The sequence below is a fragment of the Malaclemys terrapin genome, chromosome 1, assembly GCF_027887155.1.
Source record: "Malaclemys terrapin pileata isolate rMalTer1 chromosome 1, rMalTer1.hap1, whole genome shotgun sequence".
NCBI lineage: Eukaryota > Metazoa > Chordata > Testudines > Emydidae > Malaclemys > Malaclemys terrapin.
In genome coordinates this window covers 139,468,434-139,490,462 of record NC_071505.1, presented here as the reverse complement: position 1 = coordinate 139,490,462, position 22,029 = coordinate 139,468,434, and the positions used below count along the sequence as shown (strand labels likewise).

Here is a 22,029-nt window from a genome sequence, read left to right as displayed (position 1 = left end):
GAGACAAAACATTGATAAAATACATTATCATTGGGAGACTGAAGAATAATTTTTAAGAGGGCTAAAAACTGTGAAATTGCATTTGAAAGAAATACAGTAGCTTGTTTCCTTCCTTTTTAAATGCCTCTAGTCCTTCTCTTGACCCAAAGCAGTAAGATGGGTGTGGTAAGGAGTGGAAAGGATGTAATGCAGAACGCGTATCTTCTATGTAACCAGTTTACTTTCAAATCTCAAGACACTTTGTCAAAATGGCGAGTGAAGTCACTTATGCAGATATACAGATACCATCAGAAGAAAGAGTGTGTTTTACTTCACGAACTTTGGATCCAGGTAAAAAAAGAAAGCTTATTTTATTTTATTTTATTGCATTTTAAATGACAATCTTAAAACTTTCAAATAATAAATATTTAAATAAATATTTTAAATAAAAATTTGGTAGGAAGAAGTGTTAAATTCTGAACAAATTCACTTTTAGAGCACTAGGATTAGAATGATATCTAACTTATCTACCTTTATTAATATGAGGACACTCTGAATTGTGAATTCTAGCAAAAGTAAACTATGGTCTTCTGATTCCCAACACGTTATTCCAATAGTGTATCTGAAACATGCTATGTTTGCAAATGGTTAAAAGTTAACAAAAAGTCACTAAAAGGAACTATTAGAAATCTGTGGTTACCTTCATTGTAAAGACAGCTCTAACTGGAAGCCCTTTACTTTTAGTTCTTTTACATTTTAAAGCAGTGAATTTCTGTAGTCACCATAAAATATTTTCAAGTCTGTCTACATTTAATTCTCCTTTTAAATTAAAGTCAACATTCATTCTTTGGCAGAGAGTGGCTGATGCTGATAAAACTTTCCTAAGAATAGTAATCACAGTACTTTTAAAAATACAAAATATACTTATAAATAACCATCTTTTGCAAAATTTATTAATTTTAATCTTTCCTTTTTCAACTAACAGTTATAGAGCTGACATGTTGAAAAGAGAAAAATAGCAGTCCAAAATCAATGGACATGTTTGTGATCATTCTAAAAATGTTTAATTGTATGATTTGCATATGATCTATTGATAAGACCTCAATATAAAGCTATTTATTGAAAAATGTTTTTTTTATGTAAAGTGCATCAGATATAAATTAGAAGGTATAACTAGGAAATAGCTCGCGTTTTTAATAAGTTGTCATAATTGTCATCACATATATAGTGCTTTAAACAAAAATTAACTAATTCTTAATTAAAAGTGTCTTCAGAATACAATATTAATTGCTTACAACAATGCCTCACATCTGTATTATATCAACAAAAGCATCAAGTAACCATGCATGTTCTTTACATTCATATCACAAAATAGTTTCTGCTGGTTATCAGACAATTGTGTGCAAGATATGTCGAAATAATACTATTTATCAAAGTAAAATATGTCCTTCTGAATGTGCCATCAGAACATTGTTTTTTCTATGAAAACTTCTACAAACCCCCACTAGGACACAGAGACTGAACAAGTTGACTGTACAAAATGTTTTTGTTCTTTAATCCATTGTGTGTGGTTTGGTACTGATACTGAAATTGGATCAGCACGGAAGGACTTTTGTGTCTCCATGTAGTCCCACTAAACTCCGTGGGGATGCCAGGATCAGCTGGGCAGATGCAATGGTAGGATCATAGCCTACATGTGCACACAATGAGTGAATTAATAGAACCTAGTGTTGTGATATCTGAATGCGTGAAACTCTGTTTTTATTTGAAATGCCTCTCTGTCCTGTCATGTCTGATAGAGTATTCTTTAATGAATAACCCAACATTGTCATATTATAATGGTAATATTAATTTTTAGAGTTTAATTGCTTTTAAGATTCTCTTTAATTTGAATTAACTGAACTCAGGAATTGCCATTCTGGATCAGATCAATAGTCCATCTAATTCAGTGTCCTGACTCTGCCTGTTGCCAACGCCAGATATTTTAGATGAAAGTGCATGAAACCAGTCATGGAATAACCAACCTCCAGGCAAAATTCCCACCTAAATCCCAATAGTTAGAGTTTGGCTTATGCTCTAAAGCATGAGAGTTCATATTCCTTCCAAAATGTTTTTTTTTAATATTTATTGCTATAACTGTGGATGTTCTGCCATCCATATAAATGTCTAATCCCTTTTTGAATTTGCTAAACTCTCTTGTGGCAATGAATTCTACAGGCTACTAGTGCATTGTATGAACAAGTATTTCCTTTTTATCTTTATTTTGAATTTGCATTGAATGGACTCTAGTTTTTGTATTATGAGACGGAGTGAAAAGAAGTTCCTAATCTATGTGATCATATTAAATTTTCCCCATCCCTCTAATTATTCTCATCACCTGTTTCTTAACTTTAAACATGGGCGTAGGTGCTTTGCTAAATTGAAACTCTGCTCCACAGCGTGGTGGCACAACAATGTTAATATTTTTGCCGGCATGAAAATTGACCCTTTATTCTGACTCCTTGTTTTCTGGGTGAGGATAACAGTACAAAATACAGATATTTGCAATAACATATGGATTTGATTAATATTGTTATGAGCTGGGTGAAATCTTGTTATTGATTGGGTTATACCCCCATTGAGATTGATGGGTATGAACTCACCCTTCAATTTACATAACTGCAAGCATAAGACCCCAGCTAAGACAAAAGTGTATGTGAATCCTCCCAGTAGCTTATGGATGAGTATTGTTTTGGTAGCAGGGGTGTGTGTTTGTGTGTGGGACGAGAGTTCACACAGAAACTGAACAGACAAAAACAGAGGCAGAGGCAAGAAAGCCAAGCAGGAGCCTATAAGCATAGTGTGACTACGGAAGAACCTAAAGCAGTGGTTTTCAACTTTTTAGGCTGCATACCCCTTTCCAAATAATGTAGTTACTCCCACCTGAGATACGGTCACAATATATCTTTGAAAACAGGGGTCTGTGGGGGAGGGGGAAGGTCTGTAAGGAATAACATGATATGTTGTCCACCATTACAGGATTTTTCTCAAATGTCCCCTGACCCCAGCTCAGGGTATGCATACCCCATTTTGAAAACCACTGAGATAAAGGGAGACCTTTAGGGTCTGATTTTGGCTAGAGAGGCTTGGGGATGTAAGCTAAGAAACTGCTCCTTTTGTTTTTGGTTCCTCCTGCATTTGGAGAAGCAGGACTTTGTACATTCCTTGTAAATAAAGAAGATTATACCAAAGAAAATAAATATATATAGAGAGAGTGCTACCTATCTCATAGAGCTGGAAGGGACCCTGAAAGGTCATCAGGTCCAGCCTCCTGTCTTCACTAGCAGGACCAAGTACTGATTTTTGTCCCAAATCCCTAAGTGGCCCCCTCAAGGGCTGAACTCACAATCCTGGGTTTAGCAGGCCAATGCTCAAACCACTGAGCTATCCCTCCCCTCTAAAATACCAGACTCCATCAATTTATACTTCCAATTGGAACATTCCCACAGCCCCAAACTTTAACTAGCCACTCGGATCAAAAAGGGACAACACTACTGATACCTAAACTTATTAACTCCTGTTAATTTACTAATGTTGTTGTTTAGGCATAACTTTCTGCACAGGCCTGAGAAATCATATAGGATTTCTGTGGTAGTTAATACAAACTGTTTTTCTTTCAGCAAAAGCTGGTGACAGTTACACTACAATACATTTTAAGTTAAAAGTAAATATATTTATTAACATACCTGCTCGACAAAGGTCAAATGAGGAAGTTACTGTTTTATGCTATGTATGTTTTAAATAGATAGCTGATATAAAAAGACATAGACCGGCTTCATGTGGTTAAACAGCCAAATGTATCTTTGGATGAAATAAGAAGAATGGGTAATAAAATGGACAAATCAGTAGAGAATAAATATATTAAAAATGGGTGAATCCTGACATATAACTGAGAAGTTGAAAAGCCAAGTGAAAGTCCTAAGACAGACACTATTGATGCATGTCATAAGGACTGGCTGTTTGCCCACAAGGCTGCTAATTGCTTGAGTAGTCATGCAGATCTGTTACATTGTTGAAAATGTAACACAGAGCAGACCAGCTCAAAAATGTAGCACCATTCATGATTTTAACTGAATTACAGCAGAGAAAAGTCAGAGATGGTAAAGGTAAAGAGTTATAGAGGGACTACGTTCTGCCATTTCATTAGCTGTCTCATAAGAACATAAGAACAGCCGTACTGGGTCAGACCAAAGGTCCATCTAGCCCAGTATCCTGTCTACTGACAGTGGCCAATGCCAGGTGCCCCAGAGGGAGTGAACCTAACAGGTAATGATCAAGTGATCTCTCTCCTGCCATCCAGCTCCACCCTCTGACAAACAGAGGCTAGGGACACCATTCCTTACCCATCCTGGCTAATAGCCATTAATGGACTTAACGTCCATGAATTTATCCAGTTCTCTTTTAAACCCTGTTATAGTCCTAGCCTTCACAACCTCCTCAGGAAAGGAGTTCCACAAGTTGACTGTATGCTGTGTGAAGAAGAACTTCCTTTTATTTGTTTGAAACCTGGTGCCTATTAATTTCATTTGGTGGCCCCTAGTTCTTATATTATGGGAATAAGTAAATAACTTTTCCTTATCTACTTTCTCCACATCACTCATGCTGGTAGTGTCCCCAATTAAGAAAAAATTATTATACTCAGTCCCTATAAACTATACCAATGACTTAAAGTCAGCAAGGAATATGGAAAGACTATAAAGTTCAGAGAGTGGAGATTGGCCATGGCTGTAAGGGGACAAGTAGCCGACAGAGCCTTTATCATGATAGTTGGCCAAGACAGACTGATGGGGGGGGGGGGGGGGGTAAGGGAATCTCTCAAGGGGCTTTTTACAAAAAACACATACAGAAAAAACGGATGCTTTTGGCAGGTGCTCCTCCTGGCCTCAACTACTAACTTCTGAAAATAATATCTGGGGAAAGTCCATAAAGTGTTTGCATGTGAAAGATGCATGGGCTCTCATGCTCTGAAAATGAGCCCAAGAGCAACAGATGCCCATAGATATGAACATGGAGACAGTGACACACACACACAAGAGTGTGGTTAAATGTTGAGGCTACAACTTTGTTAACTTAAAACTTAACTGAAGTTAACAGCACTGCTCAGCTACCTGCCAGTTACCTGAGGTTTGAGAGCTGCCCACAATAATTGGGATGTATCACACCAGAAGCTGTGGGGAGATCAATCATCTGCCTATCACTTACATTCAGCTAGTCTGGACACCTGAATGTCAGCCTTCTTCTCTCCACACAAAAGGGTGGAGAACTGAGATGAGGGGAGCCTCAAGTCGGGCCAGACATGGAAATTTATTTCTCCTACATCCTGTGCCAATGCCTAGATCCAGTTCCTAAGTAGTGCACCAACTGGGGATATAATAGCCTCAGACTGACCATTGCTAACCTGCAATCCACACTGGAAACCCATCCAAAGTTGTGACAATTTAGCTCTCTCATCAAGGAATCTCCAAAGCAGACCTCCTGAATGCAAAAAGTAAAGTGAAAAATCCTACAAAGTGGTGCACCAGTTCTCCTTTGGTGGGGAAATACCTTTCAGGCCTCATAGAAGATGATTGCCTGAGCCCCTGGTGTACCTGAGAATCCCACATATGTAAAAAAAATGTGGGAGGAGTGACGGAATGAACCCCCTGAAAGGATCAGAAAAAGGGGGAGAGGCTAGAGGAAAACCTCGGCTTCTTGCCGCGCCACCACCCTGGGTAACAGATAAAGATGATGCTTTAGTTATTCCCAGCTCTGTCAAAACCGCATCCCTGTGTTTATGGTAAACAATTATAAAACATAAAACTACAAGAAAGTCACATTCCTTTGTTTCTTTGGCGTGTGGAATAATGATGTTCAAGTCAAAGGAGACTCTGGTTGGACAATCACAATTTCTCATCAGAGATGAATGCTGCATCTTGAATGGTCAGGCCAGTTTTGCAAATATGAAAATATTCCATTAGAAATGCCTTCAAAGACTTGATAAAAGAAGCTGTAATCCTTCCTCTACAGCTGTGCTCATTATCAATTAACAAAAGGCATCTGCTATGCATATATTTCCATTCTGTCCCAGTGGACTGTATTAACTGAAATATTTGAAAAATATGTACTTGAGTTATAAAGTCTGTTGATGACTTAAAATATACTACTGTGTTTGTATTTTGCTAGCAATATTTTATCTTGAATGTCTAGAAAAGACTAAGTCAATAGGGCACCTAACTCCCATTGATTCAAGAGGAGGTAGATCCTAAATACCTTTGAAGATCTGAGTTTAAATGAACAAAGAATACTGAGATTGGATAGCTTGTTACATAAAGTCCTGCATAGTATTACATTTTATTCCAATAGGAACTGGGTTTACATTCTTTCAGTTGCCTTTATATTGAAAGTGTCCATGCCTGCTCTGACACAATAAGTCACCAGAAACAGATAAGTTTCTTAAACAAAATACAGAGATCTTATGTGATTTTTAAAGCAACAGAGTTACTATTGCTTAACGTTTACTTAGAGTAATATAAGAAAATTGAGGTAGTAAACATTAGGATTGCAGGATATCCTTACACTTTTGTATCTAAATGGGGAATGTAGGCCTTGCTAGACCATAGGCATAACTAACAGTATGAACCAAAGGCTGTGACTCAGAGTAGGCCTGGCCTTCGCAGAACAGTAACACACTCGGTAAGTAAGCACATTCCCAATGAGAGAAGATGGTACAAAACCATACAGATCTCTCAAGTACTTATGTAAACGCATTCCTAAGAGATGGTACAGGAACACACTGAGCCCTTGTAAAGATAGAGGGGATGACAGGATAATGGATGAGGATGTTTTGTTCGAACTAGCAGGTACAAGGATAAGGGTGGTAACTAACATCATCTGGAGTGTAATACGTAATCTGTTTGTATAAATGTATAAAAGGAGTAGTCATAGGAGGAGTATCTTTGTGCTGCTGTAGGGGACAGCATCCTGGTGTGCTGATTGAATCGATAACTTGTCACAGGCATACATGTGTTAGTGTACCCGTAGCTCATATGGGGCATGTAATCGGTCCTAGCCGGGGCTCGACCCTTCCGGGCAGGAGGGGAGCCACACCGACTCACTACTGTGGGAACAAGCAGTCAGTTAGTCCCGAAGCTCCGGCTCTCTGGTGCAGGGCGGAGCAAAGCCGACAGTTAGCTCAGGGCTCAGGCCCTCGGTTCCAGGGGACTGAGCGACTAAATAGTTCAGAGCCCAGGCCCTGGTTCAGGGCGGGCAAACACAGTTTAGCTCAGGCCCTTAGTCGCAGGGGACTGAGCGAGTAAATAGTTCAGAGCCCAGGCCCTGGATCAGGGCGGGGCAAACACAGTTTAGCTCAGGCCCTTAGTTGCAGGGGACTGAGCAAGTAAATAGTTCAGAGCCCAGGCCCTGGATCAGGGCGGGCAAACACAGTTTAGCTCAGGCCCTTGTTTGCAGGGGGCTGAGCGGATAAACAGTTCAGGTAAGGCACGCCTAGGCTTCTGTAGCCGAGCGTTGGGTGAGGGGGAAGCCTGCCACCCGTGAGCGGGGGTGGCAGGGGGGAATGCAGGCCCACCCACTCCACTGCGTTCCAGCCCGGGGCCCTAGCAGCGGTTGCTGCCGCTGCTGGTCAGTGGGGTATCCAGACCGCAACACACTGACATTGGCTCACACTCGGTTGCAGCCGGACTGGGGTCGGCTACCCCCGGGCTACTTCCAGGATCCCCCTCAGAGCCTACCTCGTTCGTTGCGCCGGGCTCAGCCCAGTCCATCTGCATGGGCTCCTCTCGGCCAGGGCTCGGTGGCAGGTCCGGTAGCTCTGCCAGGAAGTCAGGCCAATGGTCCTCGGGCGGCTCCTCCGGGTAGCAGCAGGGGCAGAGGGGTTCGGGTGCCGTCTCGCCCTCAGGGTTGGTGGGATGGGGCTCCCAGGGATTCTCCCAGTGACGGGCGCTGACGGGCTCCGGCAGCTCCTCCTCGTAGCGTGCCCGGGGTAGCTCAGGCCAGCTAGGGCCCAGGACTCAGGCCTCGGAGGTCTCCTGGTCGGGAGCTCCCGGCCGCACGTCTGCTCCCTGCGGTGGCTGGCCGCCGACTGAGCTCTGGCGGCCGGCCTTTATACTTCCTGTCCCGCCCCTTGACTTCCGGGGGGCAGGGACAGGCGGCGGTGGCTCCACCCACTCTGGTGCCTGCACGTGGGCTCCCTCTTCTGGGCAGGAGGGGAGCCACACCGACTCACTACAGGGCACTACAACCATGCTTTGCTGACAATAAACTGGCCAAGCACCTTCGTCATCGAGCCAAGCCTGTGGTCTCTTTTGATGAATAACATCAAGGTCAGCTGAATCAGCGAGCTGCACTCTCTGCTCATGCAGCTAACACCAGAGCTCCCAGAACACTAGCACTAGCAGCATTAACAACTCTGCAGCACTAACAACCGGGAATATCAAGAGAAATTAGAAATAATTTTAAACTATTACCAGCATAGAGTAGGTTAGATGTGTGATATGAGAGTGTGATATTAGTATATTTAGGATGAAGATTCTGGCTGTCACTCATATGACCTAGGAAGGCAATTTTTAATTAAATTGTCATTTTTCTGTAATTAATTGTCTAAATTTCCAGATTGTAATTTTAGAATTACTGTTGATTGTACTAGCACGAACAATCCTTGACTGGTGTATGTATATATTTATTGGTTTTTAACTGAACCTGTGTTTAACTTGACTGTCAATTTAAAAGATCTATATCAAAGGTCCATAATGTCGTGTTGGTACCAAAATCACTTACCAAGAGTATATATACTTAGCATATGTTACTAACAATATGATTATGCTTTGTAATAAGTTTTCCACTATGTCATTATATCTTGGTTTGTGGTGATTTGATCTTTACTTCTTGATAAATTTCAACAGTCTATGGTAAATTCATTCTTTCAAACTTTGTAACACTATATTATAGCCATCTTTGATTTTTTAATATAATTTCTCATTTAAATTCTATTTTGATCAATAAACCTTATACAGTCCAAAGAAATCTGAACTCTTGCACTTTGACTATTCAAGACAACTTACAAAAGACTCAGGAGAAATCTGCCATGTGTAACTGAGTCATTGAATTGAATTAACACATAATAATAATAATAATAATAATTAATAAATATTAATATTTATTATTTGTATTATTATTTGTATTACGGTAGTGCCTAGGAGCCCCAGCCATGGACCAGGGTCCCATTGTGTTAGGCGCTGTACAAACACAGGAGAAAAAGACAGTCCCTGCCCGAAAGAGTTTACAACCTAAGTATAAGACAAGAAACAATGGATGGATGCAGACAGGTGAGGGATAGCAAGGAAACAATGAGATAATATTGTCTAAATACAACAAAAAGACACAGGGTGTGCCTCACATGTAAGTCTACCCACAAACTTGCACTGGTGTAAGTGAAGGTATGTTTTTAGACCAATTTCACTAAACCAATGAAAAACTCTGTATAAATACTCTTATTTCAATTTACTAATGGCTTATGTTGATTCAATTTAAGTCAGTTCCTTCTCAATCTAAACAAAACAAAAATGTCACTCTCAAACTGGAATAGAAGTATCTCTGCAGGATTTTTGGATACATTCTTAGTGTATCATTTCCAGACAAAATTTATGTTTTATATCCCAGCATGACCTCCTTCACTTTATTTGATGCCTCAACTTAGTACGTTTTATACGTATTTGCACTCCCAACCATAATAATAATGCTCCATATTATACATACCCACACACACACACAAAATACTGCACTAATTATTCTTTGCAGATTGTTTGACCTCTCCTGACTTTAGGAACCCTTGATTTTAAAAAAAGATTTGGGTGTCTCCAGGTACTTTTATAAAATCAGGGTTGCACTGGGAGTAACTACATATGACACTGTGTAATAGCCAGACAATTATAACTAAACCATTTTAGTGTATGTAGTCTGAGATTAGAGTAAACTAGTTTTTAAATACAGATTAGCTTTTATTTATTTGTTTTCTCTCATAGCATCACTAAAGGGCAGAGTTATGATTGCTTGAGTGCCTTATCTATGCCTTTCCATACATTATCATGTTTAGATTTATTTTAAGTTTAACCTTAACTCTGAATTTTCTGGGTTCATAATGCTTTCTATGGGATAGTTACTACATTCCTGTAATGTTTTTCCTAATAAACTACGGATATTTATTCTCAGCTTAACTCCAGGTTAATTTTTTTTTCCTCTGGAAATTCAGACAATTTCTGGATTTTATTAAATAAATCAGTAATTCTTTCCATTTGTCTGAAAAATTGCATAGTGGAACAGCATGGATTATAATATTCTGATAATATCCTCTAGTACTGGTAGTGATGTTGTTCTGGCCTATTAGGGAGGAGGCAGATGTGTCCTTTCAGGGAAGAATGAAACTTATTCTTGTTTTTTATTTTCTCACAAAAGGTTTGACTTTGCAAGGTGTTGGAGTAAATGGGAACTGCGGGAGTTCAGAACCCTGCAGGACTGGGCCTTGATAATCCAAAGGTCTACTGTTGATAGCATTTTGTGTCTCCTTACAGGAGAGAGGAGCACCTATGCTGAGGTGAAAGTGCACTGGAAATCTGACAGCACATCAGAGGCTATCCCTTCAGGTATTACAGTATCTTGGGAAATATGAAAGTTTTTTGTGTTTTATCATGTCTGCACTCCATTAAAATAATCATACTGCATGTAATCTAGGAGTCATTTCATAGCTGCAGTACTGTGTTCAATTCTGGGCACCACACTTTAAGAAAGATGTGGACAAATTGGAGAGAGAGTCCAGAGGAGAGCAACAAAAACAATAAAAGGTTTAGAAAACCTGAACCATGAAGAAAGGTTCAAACTAAACTAGACATGTTTAGTCTTGAGACAAGAAAACTGAGGGAGGACTTGAAAACAGTCTTCACATATGTTAAGGGCTGTTATAAAGAGGAGGGTGATCAATTATTCTCCATGTCCACTGAAGGTAGGACAAGTAGTAATGGGTTTAATCTGCAGTAAGGGAGATATTAGGAAAACCTTGAAACTATGAGGGTAGTTAAGCTCTGTAATAGGCTTCCAAGAAAGGTTGTGGAATCTCCATCATTGGTGTTTTTAAGAACAGGTTAGACAAACAGCTGTCAGGGATATTCTAAGTTTACTTTGGTCCTGCCTCAGCACGGGGGTGGACTTGAAGATTTCTCAAGGTCCCTTCCAGCCCTACATTTCTATGGTTCTATGATCTGCTCAGATCCCATTTCTGTTGGTTAATGATCCAGATGACATTTTAGCTAGGTAAAACTGGCATACTGGGTCAGAAAGTCTAGATGATCACCACAGTTCCTACTGGCCTTAAACTATGAATAAAACTTAATCCTTCAGATTTCTTGGAAAGATTTTGATTATTTTCTACAAAAAGAAGAACAGGAGTACTTGTGGCACCTTAGAGACTAACAAATTTATTAGAGCATAAGCTTTCGTGGACTACAGCCCACTTCTTCGGATGCATATAGAATATGCTTTTTTTCTCTCATAGCATCACTAAAGGGCAGAGTTATGATTGCTTGAGTGCCTTATCTATGCCTTTCCATACATTATCATATAGAATATGCATCCGAAGAAGTGGGCTGTAGTCCACGAAAGCTTATGCTCTAATAAATTTGTTAGTCTCTAAGGTGCCACAAGTACTCCTGTTCTTCTTTTTGCGGATACAGACTAACACGGCTGTTACTCTGAAACCTGATTATTTTCTGTGGTAAATGTCTTCTACACAAAGGGAGGAAAATAGTTTTAACTATTTTTTTTAACCAGGGTTATTTATTAGATTGACATTCAAAATTCCTTGGGGAAGGGATATTGAACACTTTTTATTTGACAGTTGCAGTATCTGAAAGTAATTGTAAAAGCAATGAATCAGACAAAGGGACTGCTGTGCTCCTGCAAGGAAACACAGTGGCCATATTGTATTTCTCAATGGCTTACATATAGTGATAGTTATTAGTTGTTTTGGTGCCCAATCCTGTGAGGTTCTGAGCACCTCAAGCTCCCACTGACTCCAGTCAGAACTTGTAGGATCGGGTCTTTATTGAGGGAAACTTACATCAAAACTAGGGCTGGTCAAAAATTCTCTTTTGTGTTTTTGACAAACTGAAATATTTTGAAGGAAGTGTCTAGTTTTTTTGATAATTTTTTTGGGGGGCGTGGGGGCAGGTTGGCACTTTTCAGCCCACATTTTCAGTTTTCAGGTTTTTGGGGTTTTGAGGAAAATTAAAAAAATAAATTTAAATCAAATTAAGGTTAAGTAAAAAAAAAATGTTTTCATATAGCTTTTCCATCAGGGGGAAAAACACTCATTTTCTGGCCAGCTCTACTCAAAACCTTGTTGTCTTTTCCAGATTTATATCCAACTCTATTTATCCATAAGTGTGTCAGGTGCAACACAGTATTTATGTAGATAGTTACCTTCATTTCATTACCTTCACCCTCACTTTATTTTATGGAATCGGTAATAACATAAATGTAGCTGGAAGACTAGAAGACACTAGGTATAAAGCAAAAAAAAAAAAAAAGAGAGGTCATATGAAGAACCATTAGACTGAAGGTAAAATTTTCAAAGCATCTAAGGGTATGTCTACACTGCAACATTAGATTCATTTTGTAGAAGTCAAATTTTAGAAATCGATTTTATACAGTCTATTGCGTATTTCCCCACTAAGCACATTAAGTCGGTGGAGTGCGTCCTCACTACCGTGGCTAGCATCGACTTACAGAGCTGGGTTAAGCTCCCAATGCCTGATGGGGCAAAAACATTGTCATGGGTGGTTTTGGGTACATGTCATCAGTCGCTGCTCCCTCCGTGAAAGCAACAGCAGACAATCGTTTTGCGCCTTTTTTCCTGACTTACCCGTGCAGGCACCGTACCACGGCAAGCATGGAGCTCGCTCAGCTCACCATCACTGCTGCTGTTGTGGGCAAGTCTACTGTGAGGGCTGCTGTGATCCAAGTAGCCAATGCAATCATTGACGTTCTGTTATCAAGGGTACTGACTCTGGGAAATGTGTGAGCCTTTTTAGATTTTAGGTGCATCATATTCCTGTCCTTTGTCGCTGGTGAAGAAGTCTTGCAGCCATACATTCCAGTCCAGTCGGCGCTGTAACACCCCGTAGCACTTCTGTGGTTGACACATGTAACAGCTCCAGGGCTCTTGTTTTTTTGCCTTGGCCTAGGTACCTTGCCCTACTAGAACCTCCAAGCATTCGACACAGAAGCACCTGCAGCAGCTGGCATTGCTACACAGCAGCAGATCCTTGCCTTCTCAGCAGACTGTGCAGTAGGACTGCTAACCGTCCTTGTCAGACATGTAGCTTGGCCGGGGTTCTGGGAACGTCTTCCCTGCCCAGCTCCTAGAAACCTGCAGGACATGGTGTGTGGCTTCACCACTTCCCCTGCAACTCTGCTCTCCTGGAACTCTGCTCTTCTGCTCCGCAGCGATGAGCTCAGGGGATCTGTTCTGGTCCTCCTGGGTACTGATGGTAGACGTGGTACTGCTGCTCATGGAGATTTAGTCCTGCCTGGAATATCATGTGAGCTGGAGGCTTCTGCCTCAGGCTGCTCTCCCAGCTGGCAGCACTATGCGGTCGCACCTATCCCAGGCTACCCCTTGCTCCCATGGCTCATGAAGCCTGGACAGTAGTAAGGAGCAGTTCAACTATAGGCTGAGCAAGTACAGAATGGTGGTAGAATGTGCCTTTGGACGTTTAAAAGCTCACTGGTGCTGTTAGACCTCAATGCAACCAACATTCCCATTGTTATTGCTGCTTACTGTGTGCTCCATAATATCTGTGAGAATAAGGGGGAGACATTTATGGCGGGGTGGGAGGTTGAGGCAAATAGCCAGGTGTCTGATTTTGAGCAGCCAGACAGCAGGGTGATTAGAAGAGCACAGCAAGGTGCGCTGCACATCAGAGAGGCTTTGAAAACCAGTTTCATGACTGACCAGGCTTTGGTGTGACATTTGTGTGTGTATCTCCTTAATGCAAACCCACCCCCTTTGTTGATTTTAATTCCCTGTAAGCCAACCACCCTCCCCCCTTCGAAATAAAGTAACTATTGTTTTGAAACCATGCATTCTTTTTTTATTAATTAAAAAAACCCCGAGATAACAGACAAGGTAGCCTGGGTGGGGTGGGGGAGGAGGGAAGGACAAGGCCACATTGCTTATTGTAGCCACACTAAAAATCTAACTATTTGAATGACAGCTTTCTGTTGCTTGGGCCATCCTCTGGAGTGGAGTGGCTGGGTGCTCGGAGCCTCCCACCGCATTCTTGGGAGTTTGGGTTAGGAGGCTATGAAACATGGGGAGGAGAGGAGGAGTTATACAGTGGATGCAGCAGGGCTCTGTGCTCTCATTGGCTTTCCTGCAGCTCCAACAGGTGCTTCATCATGTCCATTTGCTCCCCCCATTAGCCTCCGCTCTTCGCGTTCACTTAATTCTTTCCTGGCCTCTGCCACTGAATGCTTCCATGCATTAAGCTGTGCCCTACCAGTGCAGGAGGACTGCATGAGCTCAGAAAACATGTCATCGTGAGTGCATTTTTTTCGCCTTCTAATCTGCGATAACCTCAGGGACGGAGATGATGGGGGACCGTAGAAACATTCTACGGTCTACGATTCTGGGGGGACTGCATGGTCACCTGTGCTGCTGTGTGATGCTGAGTTTGCCACACTGACCAATCAGGAAAGGAAATTAAAAAGTTCCGGGGCCTTTTCCTGTGTACCTGGCTAGTGCATCAGAGTTTAAAGTGATGTCCAGTGCAGTCACAATGGAGCACTCTGGGATAGCGCCTGGAGGCCAATACCGTTGATTTGCATCTGCACTACCCCAAATTCAACTAAGCAAGGTCAATTTTAGTGCTACTCCCCTCATCAGGGATGAGTACAGAAGTCAATTTTAAGAGTCCTTTAGGTCGACGGAACAGGGTTGGTTGTGTGGACGCGGTCATTTTTAAATCGACCTAACACGGTTAAATTCGACCCAACCTCGTAGTGTAGACTAGGGCTAAGTGATTTAGGCCATATTTTCAAAGATATTTAGATAGCTAAAGATGCAGATAGATGCCTAGCCTGCTTAGAAGCCTAACTCTCATTTGGTTTAAATGGGAGTCAACTGTCTGATAGTAAGGTTCCCAATAATAAAGTTAAGCATGTGTGCATTTGCAGGATTGGAATATAGAAATGTAATGGTAAAATACAGAAAACTCACCAGTTTTGTAGCTACATCCATCACAACTATCACCACATTCTCTTTGTATATCTGTACATAGATATATTTACATATATTCACATATATAGGATTACTGTTGAAAAAGTTGTATGTAGTTTATCATAAATATAACAACATACAATAACATACATATTTTCAGAAAGTGCAAATTAGACAAAGGCTAAAGAAACTTCATACTATGACCAAACAGTAAATAAAAAACTCTAAGAAAAAAACATTTTGACTGGAATTTTCAAGAGTGCTCAGCACTGGCCTAACGCTATTTGCACTGAACTCAATGGGAGTTTTACCAATGACTTCAGTGGGAGCAGTTAGGACAACAATGAACATATTTAAAAATCCCACCCTTACAGTTGTGGATTGTTTTTGTTATTTAGGGGAAAATAGAAAGTAAGCATAGCTATTCTAACAATTTAAAAATGTAAAGAATTTTACAAATAAATTCATTGGGGTTATAGATTTTTAAATATAATTGATATTTTTCCCAAAGTCCTTCATTTATTGGGGATTTTCTAAATGCTTTTAAAATGTCTTGGTCACCTTACTCACAAGGTGAGATTTTAAAAACTTTCAAAATTTAGAAACATTTTAGAAAAATTCCTATTGTGGAAATGATAAATAATAAACAAAAAAGGTAATAAAATGTTGATTACATTTTTAGTAAATTCTAATAAATTTAAAAAAAAGTTATTTTGAGGGGAAATTATCTTAAAATATATTAGGATTTTTTCTATTTTTGAAACCAGCTCTGAAAGTAAACACAGTTTTTAAAAGTGAATATGATTGTTGTGAAGATGTTCATTTTAAATCTTACTTATCTATGTTAAATGAAAACTAAGGAAGAGGAAGAATAAGAGTAATAAAGATGAGATTGAGACACTGAAAGAAAAGTTATTATAGAGTAACTAGAGGGTTAAGCCAGAGAGCAAATTAATCCCTTGTGTTACTCCACTGAAGCCAAAGGAAGTGTACCAGGGATGAATCTGACCCACTTATTCACCCTGTAAATACTCTGTTTGTGCCTTTTAATTTTCAGCATTACTGATAATATAAAGCATGTTCTAAATAACACCAGTAAACACTTCATGAATGAACGGAAAACAACAGGAGCCTTTAAGATATTTTTAGAGGCAATGCTAACCACAGAAAAATGCTAAACGAGCACACCCGATGTTTTTCCATTGTTAGGTTAATCTGCATTTCTTACCACAAATAAAAGACAGACCAAATGTCTCAGTATGTGTTTCTTGATAAAAGCGTGGTGGACAGCCTGAAGACAGAGTGGGTCAGAATCTGATCTCAATTACAACGGTGTAAATATAGAAACACTTGGTTGACTTCAGTGAAGTTCCTCCTAATTTTACACCAGTGTAACTGGGATTAGCCTCTTGCCTAACAAGTCTTGTTTGTGACTCTGGGGTGTTGACATATTACTAGGGCTGTGTCCTTCTTAGCCCTGCTAAGTGTTTATTGCCTTTTCCATTGTAAACCCCTTGCTAGTTCAGGTTTTGTTCTAATATCCTCCAGGCTGAAATGCCTCATAAAGGATCTCAACCACTTCCCTCTCCTCATTTAAATCCCTTTAAAAAACCACAGGGGGGCAGCAGCCTAGCTCCAGTAATGACAGGGAATTTCACTTACAGAAAACAAGGTAAGGCTACATCTACACTACAGGGGGGAGTCGATTTAAGATACACAAATTCAGCTACGTGAATAGCGTAGCTGAATTCGACGTATTGCAGCCGACTTACCCCGCTGTGAGGACGGCGGCAAAATCGACCTCTGCGGCTTCCTGTCGACAGCACTTACTCCCACCTCCGCTGATGGAGTAAGAGCGTCGATTCGGGGATTGATTGTCGCGTCCCGACGGGACGCGATAAATCGATCCCCGAGAGGTCAATTTCTACCCGCCGATTCAGGCGGGTAGTGTAGACCTAGCTTAAGTGTAGAGGAATGGGGATGGGAAGAAGAAATGAATGGGTGTTAAAACAAACATTATGAGTGGGAGCAGAGATGATGGAGGTGGGGATTAATGAATTAAACTTTTTTTCCCCTACATCATAAATGTAAATACAATAGATGGTCTATCGCAGAGGTAGGCAACCTATGGCACGAGTGCCGAAGGCAGCACGAGAGCTGATTTTCAGTGGCACTCACAATGCCCAGGTCCTGGCCACCAGTCCGGGGGGCTCTGCATTTTAATTTAATTTTAAATTAAGTTTCTTAAACATTTTAAAAACCTTATTTACTTTACAAACAACAATAGTTTAGTTATATATTATAGACTTATAGAAAGAGACCTTCTAAAAACGTTAAAATGTATTACCGGCACGCAAAACCTTAAATTAGAGTGAATAAGTGAAGACTCGGCACCCCACTTCTGAAAGGTTGCCAACCCCTGGTCTATCCGGAAGAATAGATTAGAGAAACTGCCTTTTACCTCTGAAAGCTTGTGTTAAAATCCCGATTACTTCAAAATTTAAGAGGAGTTTGGTGGTCCTCTTGTAAATCTTGGTACAGTTCCCCCAGAATAGCATAGGTTGGCATGAATGGCAGGTTTCTCCTCAAGGGAGACTACAGCACTGGAATAGCAGGGGAGCTGCAGGACAGGAATGAGGGGCATTGGCAGAGCTGTGTGGGGAGCCCAGCACTGGAATAGCAGGGGCTGCAGAGCAGGACTGAGGGGCATTGGCAGAGCTGTGTGGGGAGCCTAGGACTGGAATAGCGGGGGCTGCAGAGCAGGACTGAGGGGCATTGGCAGAGCTATGCATAAGCACTAAGGAATGGCAATAATAGCTTTTTGTATCAAACCATTTCCTTGTCCTCCCCTTTGCTTCTCTCCCATTGTGTTGGAGATTCACTCTCAAGCCCTACCTGCTTTCCATATCTTCATAAGGCTCAGGTTATTTACCACTTCTATAAAGTAGAATCACAAGCATTCAACATTATGGATCAGGCCTCCAAAATCTAGAGATTGGCTTAACAATTTGGAGACCTTTGGGGTTCTTTTTATTTGCTGTCTGGGTTTTCAGCCTTTTGATGTTCACATTTTCAGTCATTTTCTCCTCAGTCACAAAGGCTAGAAATTAGAGCTGGTCAGACTATGGGAATGAGTTTCCTCCAGTGATGGAAAAGGTATTTCTCTGGGAGGCAAACAGGCAACACAGTGCTAAATGTCAGCTGCTTCATTCCACTGCAAACCACCTCTTCCTTTTCTTATGGGCAGGTCCCACCTCTCAATGCTCAGGCTGGTTGTACATTATTGCAGTCCTTGGGATTATTACACTGATTCTGCTAGTTACTGTGATCCTCTTAGCTCTGCGCTGTGTAAACACGTGATGGTAAGTCCTGCAGACCAATTGACACAGAGTAAGTCACTTTTATCCAATAATTTGTTTTCATGAAAATATGCTCAGACATCAGACCAGGATGTGAAGGACCCCCTTCAGCTACATCCCTGTCACCATTCACTTATCCAGCCAATTCACAGCTGCACTCAGATAATATCTAGCTTCCCCTGCTGGTTTTGAGTATAATGGACCATTTTATTAGGGTTACCATACGTCTGGTTTTTCCCGGACTTGTCCGGCTTTTCGGCAATCAAACCCCCATCCGGGGGGAATTGCCAAAAAGCCGAATATGTCCGGGAAAATGCCGGCCGGGCACTTCCCCTCCCACAGCAGCTCTGCTCCTCCCCTGACTCTTCGGCTGTGTTTAAGAGCCGAGCTGCCCGAGCGCTATGGGCTTCAGGCAGCCCCCTTCGTCTACGGACCCCAGCCGCCGGCCGGGCACTTCCCCTCCTGGGCTCCGGCGGCACAGGGTCCGGATGCACAGGGGCTGCCCAAAGCCAGTAGTGCTCGGGCAGCTTGGCTCTTAAACAGAGCCGAAGAGTCAGGGGAGGAGCAGAGCCTCCGGCCGCAGCGGCTCTGCTCCTCCCCTGACTCTTCAGCTCTGTTTAAGAGCCGAGCACTACGGGCTTTGGGCAGCCCCCATGCCTCCGGACCCTGCGCTGCCGGAGCCCGGGGGGGGGAAGTGCCCGGCCGGGGGCGCAGGGTCCAGAGGTATAGGGGCTGCCCGAAGCCCAAGTGCTACCGGCTTCATGGTTTGCCAGGCAGCCTCCAGACCCTGCGCCCCCGGCTGGGCACTTCCTCTCCCGGGCTCCAGCTGCGCTGGGGAAACGCCGGCCGGGGGCGCAGGGTCTGGGGGCTGCCCGGCAAACCGTGAAGCCGGTAGCGCTCGGGCAGCCCTTTTCGCGTGGCTGGGAGTGGGAGGGAGGAGGGGGCGGAGTTAGGCCGGGGTTGGGGCGGGGCTGGGGTGGGGAAATGGGCGGGGCCAGGGCCCCGTGGAGGGTCCTCTTTTTTTATTTGTTAAATATGGTAACCCTACATTTTATACTTTACTAAGCAAGTTCTGACACAATCCATGTTTTGGTGGAATTACCAATCAGGCTAACTACCAGGATTCTGCTCCTTTTATTTGAGGCCACTTTTTAGAAGTGGTAACTTAATTTTAGATTTTTCAAGTTGGATGGGAGATAACCCAACAAATACACCATATACCTTAACCATCATACTGTTAGTGTAGCCAGTAGTTGCTTCCATAACTGCTGAGTCAAGGCCAGGACTAAGGGAGACCCTGTGTGCTGCCCCCAGGCAGCACAAGGTGTGTTAGTCTTGGACCTGGTGCTCCCAAAAGAACAATAGACCCTGCTGGAAGCGTCAAATAAAAAATCCTCATAGTAATGACAGCAGGGCCCCAGTGGATTGCAGGGTGCAATTTCAGAAAAGTACTGCAGCTGTTAATATCAGGCATATGGGGACATTTAGCGAGTTGTGGAGATAAGAAAAAAGTCCTGTGGGGATTGGTGTCTGTCAGGACAGAGGGCACATCATGCTGGGGATGGGACTGACATTGGAACACTGGGCTTTTACAAAGAACGGAGTGTAGAAAGCAGCCCTACTATTGACAGGAGCTGAATAATTTCCCACAGACCTGCAGAATGTGTTTATTCTCTCTCATGATTGTTCTCCCAGGAAATTGTTAGAGTGAAGACAGCAGCTCCTGTGGCAGTTGTGGTGTGGGTATCATGGGAATGGGGAAAGGTGGAGGAACCCGGTACAAGCAAGAGGCCTAAAGAGGGCATCTTGTGGCAATGGCTCCCCCTTCATATTCCCGATCACTAGTTCTTGGCCGTGCTTAAATTTATAACAAAGCCCAAAATGACACAACTCCTCTCCTACTCCCCTAGAAAGGGCACTCACTCTAGTCCGGTTATGCATTCAAAAGCAAAGTCTGTAATTAATACCTTTTGTCTTAATCTTTTCCAGATAACTCAACTCAGCAAGTCTCTCTTCAATGAAAGATCATCAAATGCTGGTTGAAAGTGCTCATAAATTGCTCTTTCTTTTAAATGATTTTGATAGAAGATAGGCTTTCAGTTTGATCACTGTGACACTCTGTACCTCGGAGGAACACCCTGCACCCCCATGTTCATCCTTATAATATGATTGTGTGGTAGCCAATGCAACATTTGTCATGTTTGGTGTCTTCAGAAGTCTCATGATGCATTGAGCATTGTTGTTATAGTAATATTATAGGTTGTAATTTCATGTATATAGTTATGAGGCTGAAAATGTGTCCTTATGGCTTAAAACAAGCCCAGGCAAAACTCTCCAGGAGCAGAGGGGCAGTTCACACCTCATCAGGGCATGTATGGGACAAACCCAGCCCAGACTCACAGGAACAAAGGACACTGGCCTAGGCAGCAACCAAGGATCTGTTGGACTCTTGAGTGAGTCACCCCCCTTCCCTGGGTCAGTTTGGGACTACGATGAGGTAATGCTCGCCTGACTCTGAAGGGGTGGGGCGCAAAGCCAAGAGGGAAGAAAGAACATGATGAAAAGGAGAGATGTTTGCCATGCTCTCTCTCTTCTACCTCCATCTACAGAAACCACCACCAAGTGACTGAGGCACTGATCAAAGGGGAGAGCCTTGATGAAGGGCAACCAGCCAGCCCGTGGTGAGAAGCATCTAAGTTTGTAAGGGCACTGAAAGTGTTAAGATCAGCTTAGAATGTGTTTTGCTTTTATTTAATTTGACCAAATCTGACTTGTTGTGCTTTGACTTATAATCACTTAAAATCTATCTTTTGTAGTTAATAAATTTGTTTGTTTATTCTACCTGAAGCAGTGCATTTGGTTTGAAGCGTGTCAGAGATTCTGACACAGAGTTGGGCAAGACAATGCCCTGCACCCCCGGCTTCCTGTGATTCACCATGACTCTCAGCCAGCCAGTAAAACAGAAGGTTTATTTAGATGACAGGAACACAGTCCAAGACAGGTCTTGCAGGTATAGACAACTGGACCCCCTCAGTTAGGTCCATCTTGCGGGGGAGGGGAGGGAGGAAGGGCGCAGGGAGGCCAGAGCCCTGGCTGGGCTCCCCTCCATCTTCCCAGCCAGCTCCAAACTGAAAACTCTCTCACCTTTGTCTCTTTCCCGGGCCAGGAGGTCACCTGATCTCTTTGTTCTCTAACATCTTCAGTTGGCACCTTCGCAGAGGAGGGGTCCAGGCCATCAGTTGCCAGGGGATAGGGTGTCAGCCATTCTCTGTGCAGACAGGATCACACTGCCCCCCTAGGGCTCTGCAACAATCACATACCCCTAGACACTCGAGAAATGCATAGGGGAAACTGAGGCACCCACATAGCACTCAGAGAAAACATTAA

General features: G+C 42.3%; 1 long non-coding RNA gene across 1 annotated transcript; it reads left to right on the top strand.

Annotated features, from left to right (window-relative positions):
• Nucleotides 1-253: 253 nt before the first annotated feature.
• On the top strand, nucleotides 254-21,358 carry LOC128830620 (uncharacterized). Its single transcript, XR_008443619.1, has 4 exons — nucleotides 254-330; nucleotides 10,581-10,652; nucleotides 18,531-18,645; nucleotides 20,632-21,358. It is a non-coding gene; the product is annotated as an uncharacterized LOC128830620 (long non-coding RNA).
• Nucleotides 21,359-22,029: the final 671 nt, after the last annotated feature.